Below are 10000 nucleotides of genomic sequence, written 5' to 3'. Positions count from 1 at the left end.
CGACCTACCTCCTCGTGGTGCCTGCCGGTAACACGTTTGGAGTCGGGAGACAACAATGTTGTCTCTCGATTCCAAACGTGGCTAAATGGCGCGCGGCGAACTCGGCGAAAGCCGAACGGACATTATGTCTGGGGTTCCCTGGGTTAGCAGCCCTGGGATACCTCGGAGCTCTGCTCCACTATTATTGCTCCTAAAACTACAAGGAAGCCTCGGAACCCCGATTGCTCTTCTGGTAACGACTCGGCGACGTCTCATGGATATCCCGTCGATTTACGATTGAATTTAGATTTAGAGTGTCTTTCCTGTCCTTCCTGTCTTTCTGATCTTTCCTCTAGACCTCTTGCGCAACGGAAACAACACATCCGCCGTTGTAATCAACCTCCACCTAGCTCGGATGGTACATACCTCTGTGAGGTATGCAACTCGAGTTATCCTAAGTATGCCTCCCTCCGCCAGCACTCGAAGCGAGCCCACCCTGTGGAGTACAACGCCCAGGATGTACAGTTGGCTCAAGCTCGAGTACCTACCACCAGGGCTAAATGGACCGAGGCCGAGGAGAAACAGCTAGCTCGGCTCGAATCTCAGCTTCCTGCAGGTTTGATGCAGAAGGAGATTGTTGCCCGTTTGGCCAACTTGCATGGCGGTCGCTCTGCGGATGGCATCAAAAAGCAACGGCAGAAGCCTTCGTATAGAACCTATCTTTCCGAATTCATATCCCAAATAGATACAGCTCCATTACCACAATCTTCTGCTCATAACTCACACAGAATCACCTGTCCTCTGACTCCACGCCTGCGCCTCGAGCGTATTGATTCCATTGCTCCTTGGAATAGGATTTTGACGCCTCCATCTGTCACTCCTACCAGGGACACTGAAGATCTTCCTCATGAAGCTTGCGTTCTTCTTAGTCATCCGGGCATTTGCTCGCATCTCAGGGAGCTTACTCCATCGTGCTCACTAGACGGGCAACGCATTATTCATACTCTACTGTCTTGTGAAAATTTTGACCACTTCGATCCCATCATTTCGGCCGCAATATGTAATCTTGCTAATCCTGCTGGAGGCCCTAGACCTGCAAATAGAAACAATAGAAAACCTAAACGAAAAAATAAGAAAAATAGTAAGAATAACCGGACCACTGTTAGATCCTCCATGTTCAGCAACCATCAACGACTCTTTACTAAGAATCCCTCCCAATTGGCACACGCGATATTAGACGACAAAGATGCTTCCACCTCCATCTTTCCTCCTATGGCCGATTTTGAGGCAGATTTTCGTCTCCTTTTTGAGGAATGTCCGCAGTATAGGGGTCCCGCTCCCATTCCGGCTTCTGAAACGATCCACCTTGATCATCCGATCACGTTTAGGGAGACGGAGTTAGCTCTGCGACGGCTAAAGCAGACAGCGTGTGGCCCTGATGGTATAACCAGGGAGGACCTTAGAAGGGCCAATATGGCTGATTTGGTCGCGTTGTTGAACATCGTGTTTGGATTATGTCGTACACCATCTACTTTGAGACATAACCGCACTGTTTTGATTCCCAAAAAGGGCGACCTGTCAAAAACATCTAACTGGCGTCCCATCACAGTTTCATCTATTTTCTCCCGGCTTCTTCATAAAATTCTTGCTGCCCGTCTATCTGAGAACGTCAAACTTCATCATGCACAAAGAGGATTCACTGCTGGCGACGGTTTAATGACTAGTTTTACTGTTCTAGACACAATAGTACGCGAATATCGTAATAATGGCAAACCCCTCTTCTTATTGTCTATAGATTTAACAAAAGCTTTTGATAAGATTCACCCGACCGCTATAGAACACGCGTTATTGTCCAAAGGAGTCGATCAGCACACTGTCAGGTACATTATGTCTACTTACAGGGATGTTGACACGATCCTCGAATGCCATGGCCAAAGAAGTTCTCCAATAGGGATGTGTCGAGGTGTGCGTCAGGGCGACACAGACAGTCCGATACTTTTTAACATCGCGATGGACAAATTCGTATCGTCCATCAACCCTTCCGATGGCGTCAGTCTCGGTAAGGCGAAAGTCGGCTGTCTCCTGTTCGCCGATGATATTGTGTTGCTTAGCGACACTGAGCATGGCATACGCGAACACCTGCACAAACTCCACGCCTTTTTGGAAGAATCGCACATGGAAGTTAACCCTTCTAAGTGCCGCGCTTTACAGCTTATGCGCGTTCCTGGCACAAAGAGGATTGCTGTTGACACCAGGCCCCGTTTTAGTATAAGTGGCAAACCCGTTCCAGCTCTCAAGGTACTCGAACAGCTGAAGTACCTTGGCCACAATTACAACCAGTATGGCATGATCGCTCCTTCGGCCTCCAATTTGGAATCTATGTTGGAGCGCCTTCGACGCGCTGGATTGCGCCCGTGGCAAAAGCTCCACATATTGAATCGCTACCTAATACCTCGACTTATGCACTGCAACCAATCTTCTAGTATTACAGTAGGCAAGTTGGAACATTTGGACCGCCTGATCAGGCGTTTTGTGAAGGCTACACTCCACCTGCCTATCACTACTCCCACTGCCTATCTGTACGCGAAGATTCGCGACGGGGGTCTTTCGATCCCGTGCCTGCGTCACCAAATTGGTGTCATTTATCGACGTCGGTTGCAGCGCATAAGTCTACAGAGCGATCCAGATTTTACCGCCGCGTTCCAAACTCCATCGATGCAGAGACTGATGCGGAAACTGGACATTATTTGCCAGGGTATTCCGACTGCTCAGTCTGCAGTGGACCGCTTTTGGGCTATGACCCTACACCAGTCTGCCCTCGGTAATGGCCTGGAAGACAATACTCGCGCATCCTGTAGCTGGATTTTAAACCCACCTCCCTTTTGGTCCGGGCGTGATTATATACGTGCCATACAACTACGTATTGGGCTCCTTCCCACAGGTGGGGCACCGTATATCAATTCGGTTGCTGCGCAGTGTCGGTACCCTACCTGTGTGGGCAGAAGAGAAACTCTTTCTCACGTACTGCAACGGTGCCCCATTACACATTATCCCCGGATCCAAAGGCACGATAGGGCAACCCAGGATCTTGCTAAACATCTTAGGCAAGCTGGGTTGAACGTTCAGGATGCCCCGCGAGTCCATACTCGCGACAATAGGTATATACCGGACCTCCTCGTCATAGATAGTAACAGTCACACCGCCAGCTTGATAGAGACCACCGTCGTTTGGGAACGTGGGCGTAGTTTGTTGGAGGCAGCACAGCTTAAAAAGGATAAATATAACTTACCGGACATTTTGAACAGAATTAAAACTAATTACAATTTAATAAAACAGCCAGAGGTCCTACCCTTCGTAATTGGTGCGAGGGGTAGTTGGCCTCCCACAAACAGTTCCATTTGGCGTAAATACAACTTACCGGATTACCTTCAACGTACAATAGTTTGCAATGTTTTAAGATATGGATCCTCTATACACAAATACTTCATGGCTCACACGTGGCGCAAGAGGAAAAAGAGGAGAGCGTAGTCTTTCCTTCTCTGTTTTATTTATAGTTTCTTCACGTTTCTCTCTTGCTTTTTACATATAATTATTTATTATTTATTTATTTATATATTTGTGTTATATGTATTTCCTGGTTGGGTTGTTCTTATGGTATTTTATTTATTTTATTTATTTTTATTTTATTTAACTGGTAGAGTATTATAATTTTTTTTCATTTTATTTTTATTTAATCCAATGCACTCTCAATCTATGCAGGCCTACTAGTGGGCCCACTTTTACAGTGAAAAAGAGTACACTAGACAACTTTGTTACCCTTTCTTGGTAATACAAAGAGTGTCATAGCCAAATGCCTCGTCATCTAATTAGTGACGCGCATGAATGGATTAACGAGATTCCCACTGTCCCTATCTACTGAGTCGCATTCTGACCGCCGAAGGGAACGGACGTGTTCAACCGCTGCTCCGCTACCTGAACCGCTCAACCGAGGAGTCACCGCCGCTTGGGTTTTCCCACCTACCTGGCTGGAAATTCCAGAGTTTGAGGAGTGTCAAGTGTATTTTCGCGATATATTCGCGATATACACGGCAGTTTCGAGGCGAATTTGTGCGATTTTCCTGTTTACTGTGTGTTCTCCGGAGTGGAATTCCAAAAACTCAATCGAGATTTGTAATTTCGGAAACTTCGGGGCGACCGTGCGGTTTCGTCAAGGATATCTCCGCCGTCAGGCCGGATACCGGAGTGAAACCGCGGCAGTGAATAGAGGGATCTATTACGAAGAGAACGCCGGTTCGTGATCAAGAATCGGATAAAAATTCGATTTTTGGGAACGTTTTAGGCGAGGAGTGACGCGACGGTGAGTCACCGCCGCGTGGGTTTTTCCCGGGGCGCGGCCGGAATTTCCAGGGTTACCTGGAATCTACGGGCGTAACCGCGTTAGATCCGTGTTATTGGGCATAGCCCTAGGAATTATTCGTATCGTGGTGCTGTTTACTGTGGATTTCCTTGAGGCGGAGTGCAAAAACTCAAACGAGATTTGTAGTTTCATTATCCTCGGGGTGACCGTGCGGGTTTTTCACCGAATATCTCAGCCGTCAGGCTAGATATCGGGGTGAGATCGCGGCAGTGGACAGCAGACACTGGTACGGACAGAACGGCTGCTCGAAAATCGAAATCGGTCCAGATTTCGATTTTTGGTAGCAATTAGAAGTGCGCGAACGTCGACCGAGGGAGAATTCCGGGCGGGCCACGTCAGCGCCGCCATTTTGGACCGACCGCGTGGCACGTAGCCAACGCCCAGTGACGTCAGCGACGCCATCTTGGGTAGGGCGCGTGACGCGCGATCAGCGCCTGGGAGAGCGTGCGCGGCCATCTTGGATTCGACCACGCCGCCGACCGAGCGACCGAACCCGAGCAGAGCCGACGGGGCCCGATCGCCGAGGAGGAGTGGGGGCGAGCCCCGAGCGCTGCAACCGGCCGACCGTACACGAGCGGATCCGGCGGGATCCGAGCAAGGAGGAGGAGTGGGGGACGGTCCCCGCTTCAGTATGGCGCCGACTGCGCCAGCGAAGGTAGTCTTGTCGCGCTTGGGCGACAAGACAAAGACGTCAGCAGCAGCAGCCACAACAACAACAACGCCAGCGAGGTCTACGGGAGCAGGACAGCCTCCTACAACGAAGAGGAAGGCCAGCGTCACGCCGGTCAAAGAGACCGGCAGCGAGGGAAACAAAAAGAGGGCAACGGAACCCGCCCCGGAGCAGAAGAAAACCGTGGCCGGTATGAAGGCCACGGCCAGCGCTATTGAAGACCGGATGCTGCAGTTTTGCATGGATCCGGTCAAGAAGATCAACAAGGAACAGGCAGCCGTCATCATGCGTCTCTTCAAGGAGATGCGTGGTGTAGTGCAGGACCTCGTAGAGGAGAATAGCTTCCTGGAAGGGAAGTTGGAACAAGCGACGTCGATAACAAAGACGTCGGCAGCGGCGCTCAACGGCGCTGTACAAAAATCGCTCCAGGCGACCAGAAGCCTGGAGCGTGTAGTCAAGAAGGTCGAGGCACCCCAGGCAGTCTCCTACGCGGAGAAGCTGAGGACGGGAGCAACCGGGACACCCAAGGTGGTCCCAGCATCGCTCGGACCAGCGAGGAACGTCGCGATGATCTTCCCCGAACAGAAGGACGGGGATATTCGATCCAGCGAGCAGGCCAGGGAGGCAGTTTTCACCCTCGTTAACCCTAAGAAGAGGGGACTTCAGGTGAAAGCTGTGAGGAAAATCCATGGCAATGGAATTGCCGTGGAAACAGCGACCGCCGAAGGGCTCAAAGCCCTTACGGAGAGTGAAAAGCTGAGGAAGGCGGGACTGACCGTAAGGACACCCGCAATCAGGAGGCCGAAAATGACCCTGTTCGACGTCCCACGGGACATGGCAGAACAGGAAGTCAGGAAATGCCTGCAGAAGCAGAACCCGGACGTAGTCCGAGAGGAAGACCAGAAGGAGATCAAGTTCTGCTTCAGGACCGGGCGAAAAGATGCCGAAGAGACCAACTGGGTGGTCGAAGTATCGCCGAAGCTGCGGACGAAGATGCTGGAAGCGCATAAGCTGTTCCTGGCCTGGAGCGCATGCAAGGTGCGAGATTTTCTCGCAGTTAGCAGGTGCTACAAGTGCCAGGCTTACGGCCATATAGCGAAGCACTGCCGCCAGAAGGAGGAAGTATGCGGCCACTGCGCGCATACAGGACACAGCGCGAAGGCGTGTCCAAAGAAGAGCCAGCCCGCAGTCTGCGTGAACTGCAAACGGGCTGGCAAGAAGGGGGACCACGCCGCTTCCAGCGCGACGTGCCCAGCACATGAGAGAGCGATCCAGTGGTCTGTTAGCAGGACTAGTTATGCATAATAACCCTGCCACAGACGGAAGAGGACTCACGATCCTGCAGCTAAACATGCAGCGATCGAAAGTCGTGCCACACGAGGTCAGGCGACAAATGGAGGAAACTGATGCGGATATCCTGCTTATGCAGGAACCGTATAGTTTCAAAAGAGTTATCCCAGGTTTCGGGACGGGCGCTACGATAGTTTTTCACAACCACGCAGACGAACCGCCGCTCGCGGCCGTATGCGTGAGGAATAGAAAATTTTCCGTGCTCAAAATCGCAGACTTGTGCACAACGCATTGCGTCTGTGTTCAGCTCTTCGACGGTAGCACGGAACTGTACGTAGTGAGTCAATACTTTCCGCCGTCGGAAAGTATTGAACTCGGGCTAGCCCACCTCGACTCAGTACTAACAAGGCTAAGGGGGAAAAAGATTATAATAGGCGCGGACGCGAACGCGAAGTCGCATGTATGGAACAGTAGAGTCACCGACGAACGTGGGGTACTACTCGAGGAATTACTCGTTAGACATAACTTGTTAGTGCTGAACGAGGCGGGACATCCCACCACGTTTGAGAACACGCGGGGATCATCGAATATCGACGTCACTCTCGCGACCTGGGAAGCTATACCGCTCGTACACGGCTGGAAAGTGTACGAGGACGGAACCTCCAGCGATCATAGAATCCTGGAGACGCGCCTGAACCTCGGCACGCGAAGAGGACAGCCGCCGCCCCTACAGCCACGGTACAACACCAGGAAGGCCGACTGGAACAAGCTCCAGAGGACACTCATCCAGGAGAAGCGCTCCTTGACGAACGCCGACCTAAACAGTCGGCAAGACGTCGAGGCAATGGCGGAAACCATGGAGCGGGTAATATTGACCGCCTGCGAAGCGGCAATGCCCAAAAAGAAATGGCACCAGAAATCTGTACCGTGGTGGACAGAGGAACTGACAAGGATGAAGAGGGCAACCTACAGAGCAAGAAGACTGTACCAGGGGACACACGATCCCCCGACGAGGGAGATACTTAAACAAGAATACCGACGGTTCAGGAGAACCTACACGAAAAAGGTGACGAGCGAGAAGAACCGCTCATGGCGCCAGTTCGTCACCAGCCAAGGGAACCAGGAAGTCTGGGGTGTCGCAACGAAAACATCCCTGGGGAAACTCAGGAGGGAGGAAGCCACTTCCTCGATCAAACTGCCACACGGGGGTCATACGACCTCGTGGAGATCAACCGCGGAAGCGATGTTGACGGCGCTCGTCCCGGAGGACGACATGGAGACAGACACCCCAGAACAAGCAAGGACACGCATGGAAGTCCGAATCCAGCCAACAACGGAGGACAGCCCCCCATTCCAGTGGGAAGACCTGAGTGCCGCCGTAACGCGCCTCAGAAGAGGTAAATGTCCGGGGCCGGACAGGATCGAGGTGGAAGTTATCCAGAAATCCTGGGGATGTCTCCACGAGGAGCTCCTCAGGCTCTGTAACGGATGCCTCGAATGGGGAGTATTCCCAGCTCGTTGGAAGGTGGGTACGATCATCACAATACCCAAGGGACCGGACAAGGATAGGAGTAACCCGAAGTCGTATCGGCCAGTTTGCCTGCTTTCAATGGTAGGGAAGCTGCTCGAACGACTGATGGCGAATAGACTCGCGAGCATGTTTCTCGATCATGACCTAACCTCCGACCGACAATACGGGTTTAAACCTGGACGGTCGACGGAGGAGGCGATCGTTAAATTTCGTAGTATTCTCAGGGAGAGGGAATTCGCGGAGGCAAAATACGTGATAGCGATAGCGTTCGATATTTCGGGCGCTTTCGATAACGTATGGTGGCCAAATGTCCTGTACGAACTCAAGAGGAGGGACTGCCCACGAAACCTTTACAGGCTAGTGGAAAGTTACTTCTCGGAGAGGGCAGTACAGATCGTGGGGAAACAAGATTCAGTCCGGAAACCCGTTACCAGAGGCTGCCCGCAGGGCTCGATATTGGGTCCAAGTTTTTGGAACCTAATTTTCGATGACCTGCTGGCGGTTCTCACATCCGACGAGCTGGAATGTGAACCGGTTGCCTATGCGGACGACGTCCTGGTCGTGATTTCCGGCAACTCGAGAGAGGAGCTGAGAAGGAAGGGCCAGGGGGTCGCCACGGCAATGTCCGAGTGGTGCGGAAGGAGAAAGCTGGAACTCTCAGCCGAAAAGTCGGAGATGCTCTTGGTCAAAGGATCGCTCGATGCAGCGCGTCCACCGACCATCCGCATCTCCGGCAGAGGCATAAGAATGAAGCCAGCAATCAGGTACTTAGGAGTACATTTTGAGAAAGGACTCCGGTTGAACACGCATATCGTGACAACTTCGGAGAAATGCAGAGGTTTGTTCAACAGTCTCGCGAAGGTGGCCAAAGCGAACTGGGGACTGGGGCATCGCGCACTCCGTCTTTTGTACGGGGGGCTCTTTGTTCCCATAACCACGTACGCGGCGGCGGGCTGGAGCGACCTGATGAACAAAACGGCAAGACAGATGCTGGCTCGTTCTCAGAGACAGGCTCTCCTTCGAGTCACCAAGGCGTATTGCACGACGGCCTCGGACGCACTAACGGTGATCGCGGGCGAACCCCCGATCGACCTGGTGGTGGAAGAGAGGGCAAGAAGATACTGGATTCGGACGGAAGAAAGAAGAGGACGGAACAACGGCAACGAGGAAGAGGAAGGCCGGGATTACGGCGAAGAAAGAAGACGGGCGGCGGCGGAAATGCTGGATGCCTGGCAGGAGCGTTGGCAGGTTTCGACCCATGGTCGGACGACCTTCGAGTTCTTCGGAGACGTCCGGCAGAGAACACGGGCCACCTGGATAGAACTGGACCACTATGTCACGCAATTTCTTAGTGGTCACGGTAACTTCAGGTGGAAGCTCAGATCCTTCGCTCTGAGTGAAACTGCAATGTGCGAATGTGGGACCGGCGACGAAACGCCGAAGCACATACTTCTCGACTGTCCGAGGCACGAGGCGGCCAGGGCGGTCTTGAAGACGGCACTGAGGCTTAACGGCTACGGATGGCCGGTCGCGGAAGCGGAGTTGGTTTCCAAAACCAACTTCCGACACTTCCGCGACTTCGCACGAGCCACGCTCAAGGCCAAAGAGACCCCAGCCTACGTGGGATGGCAACAGGACGACTAGGAAGAAAGAAGAAAGAAGAAAGAAGAAAGAAGAGAGAAGAAGAACACAGTGTAGTGCAGTGCAGTGAGTGTCGACAAACCGCGAGCCGCGAACCGCGATCCGCGACACCGCGAACCGCGAGTCGAGACACCGCGAACCGCGAACCGAGGGCTGCGGATCCGCGAATCCGCACTACGAACGTCGTGCTGTGAACCGCGCAACAGTGTGCCGCGAAATCGAAAACCGCGGGACCGCGAACCGCGAGGTCGTGAACCGCGAAACTACGGGACAGTGTCACCGGGCACCGAGGACTGCGGATCCGCGAATCCGCACCGCACCGTGTACCGCGAACCGCGAAACGCGAGACCGCGTGACCGCAAAAGCGCGATACCGCGAGACCGCGTGATCGCGAACCGCGAGACCGCGAAACCGCGATACCGCGCGACCGCGACACCGCGGAACCGCGTGACCGCGAACCGCGGGACCACGT

The sequence above is a fragment of the Colletes latitarsis genome, unplaced genomic scaffold, assembly GCF_051014445.1.
Source record: "Colletes latitarsis isolate SP2378_abdomen unplaced genomic scaffold, iyColLati1 scaffold0044, whole genome shotgun sequence".
NCBI classification, from domain to species: Eukaryota; Metazoa; Arthropoda; class Insecta; order Hymenoptera; family Colletidae; genus Colletes; species Colletes latitarsis.
The sequence above is the reverse complement of the archived record's forward strand: the minus strand, read 5'-3'. Positions refer to the sequence as shown.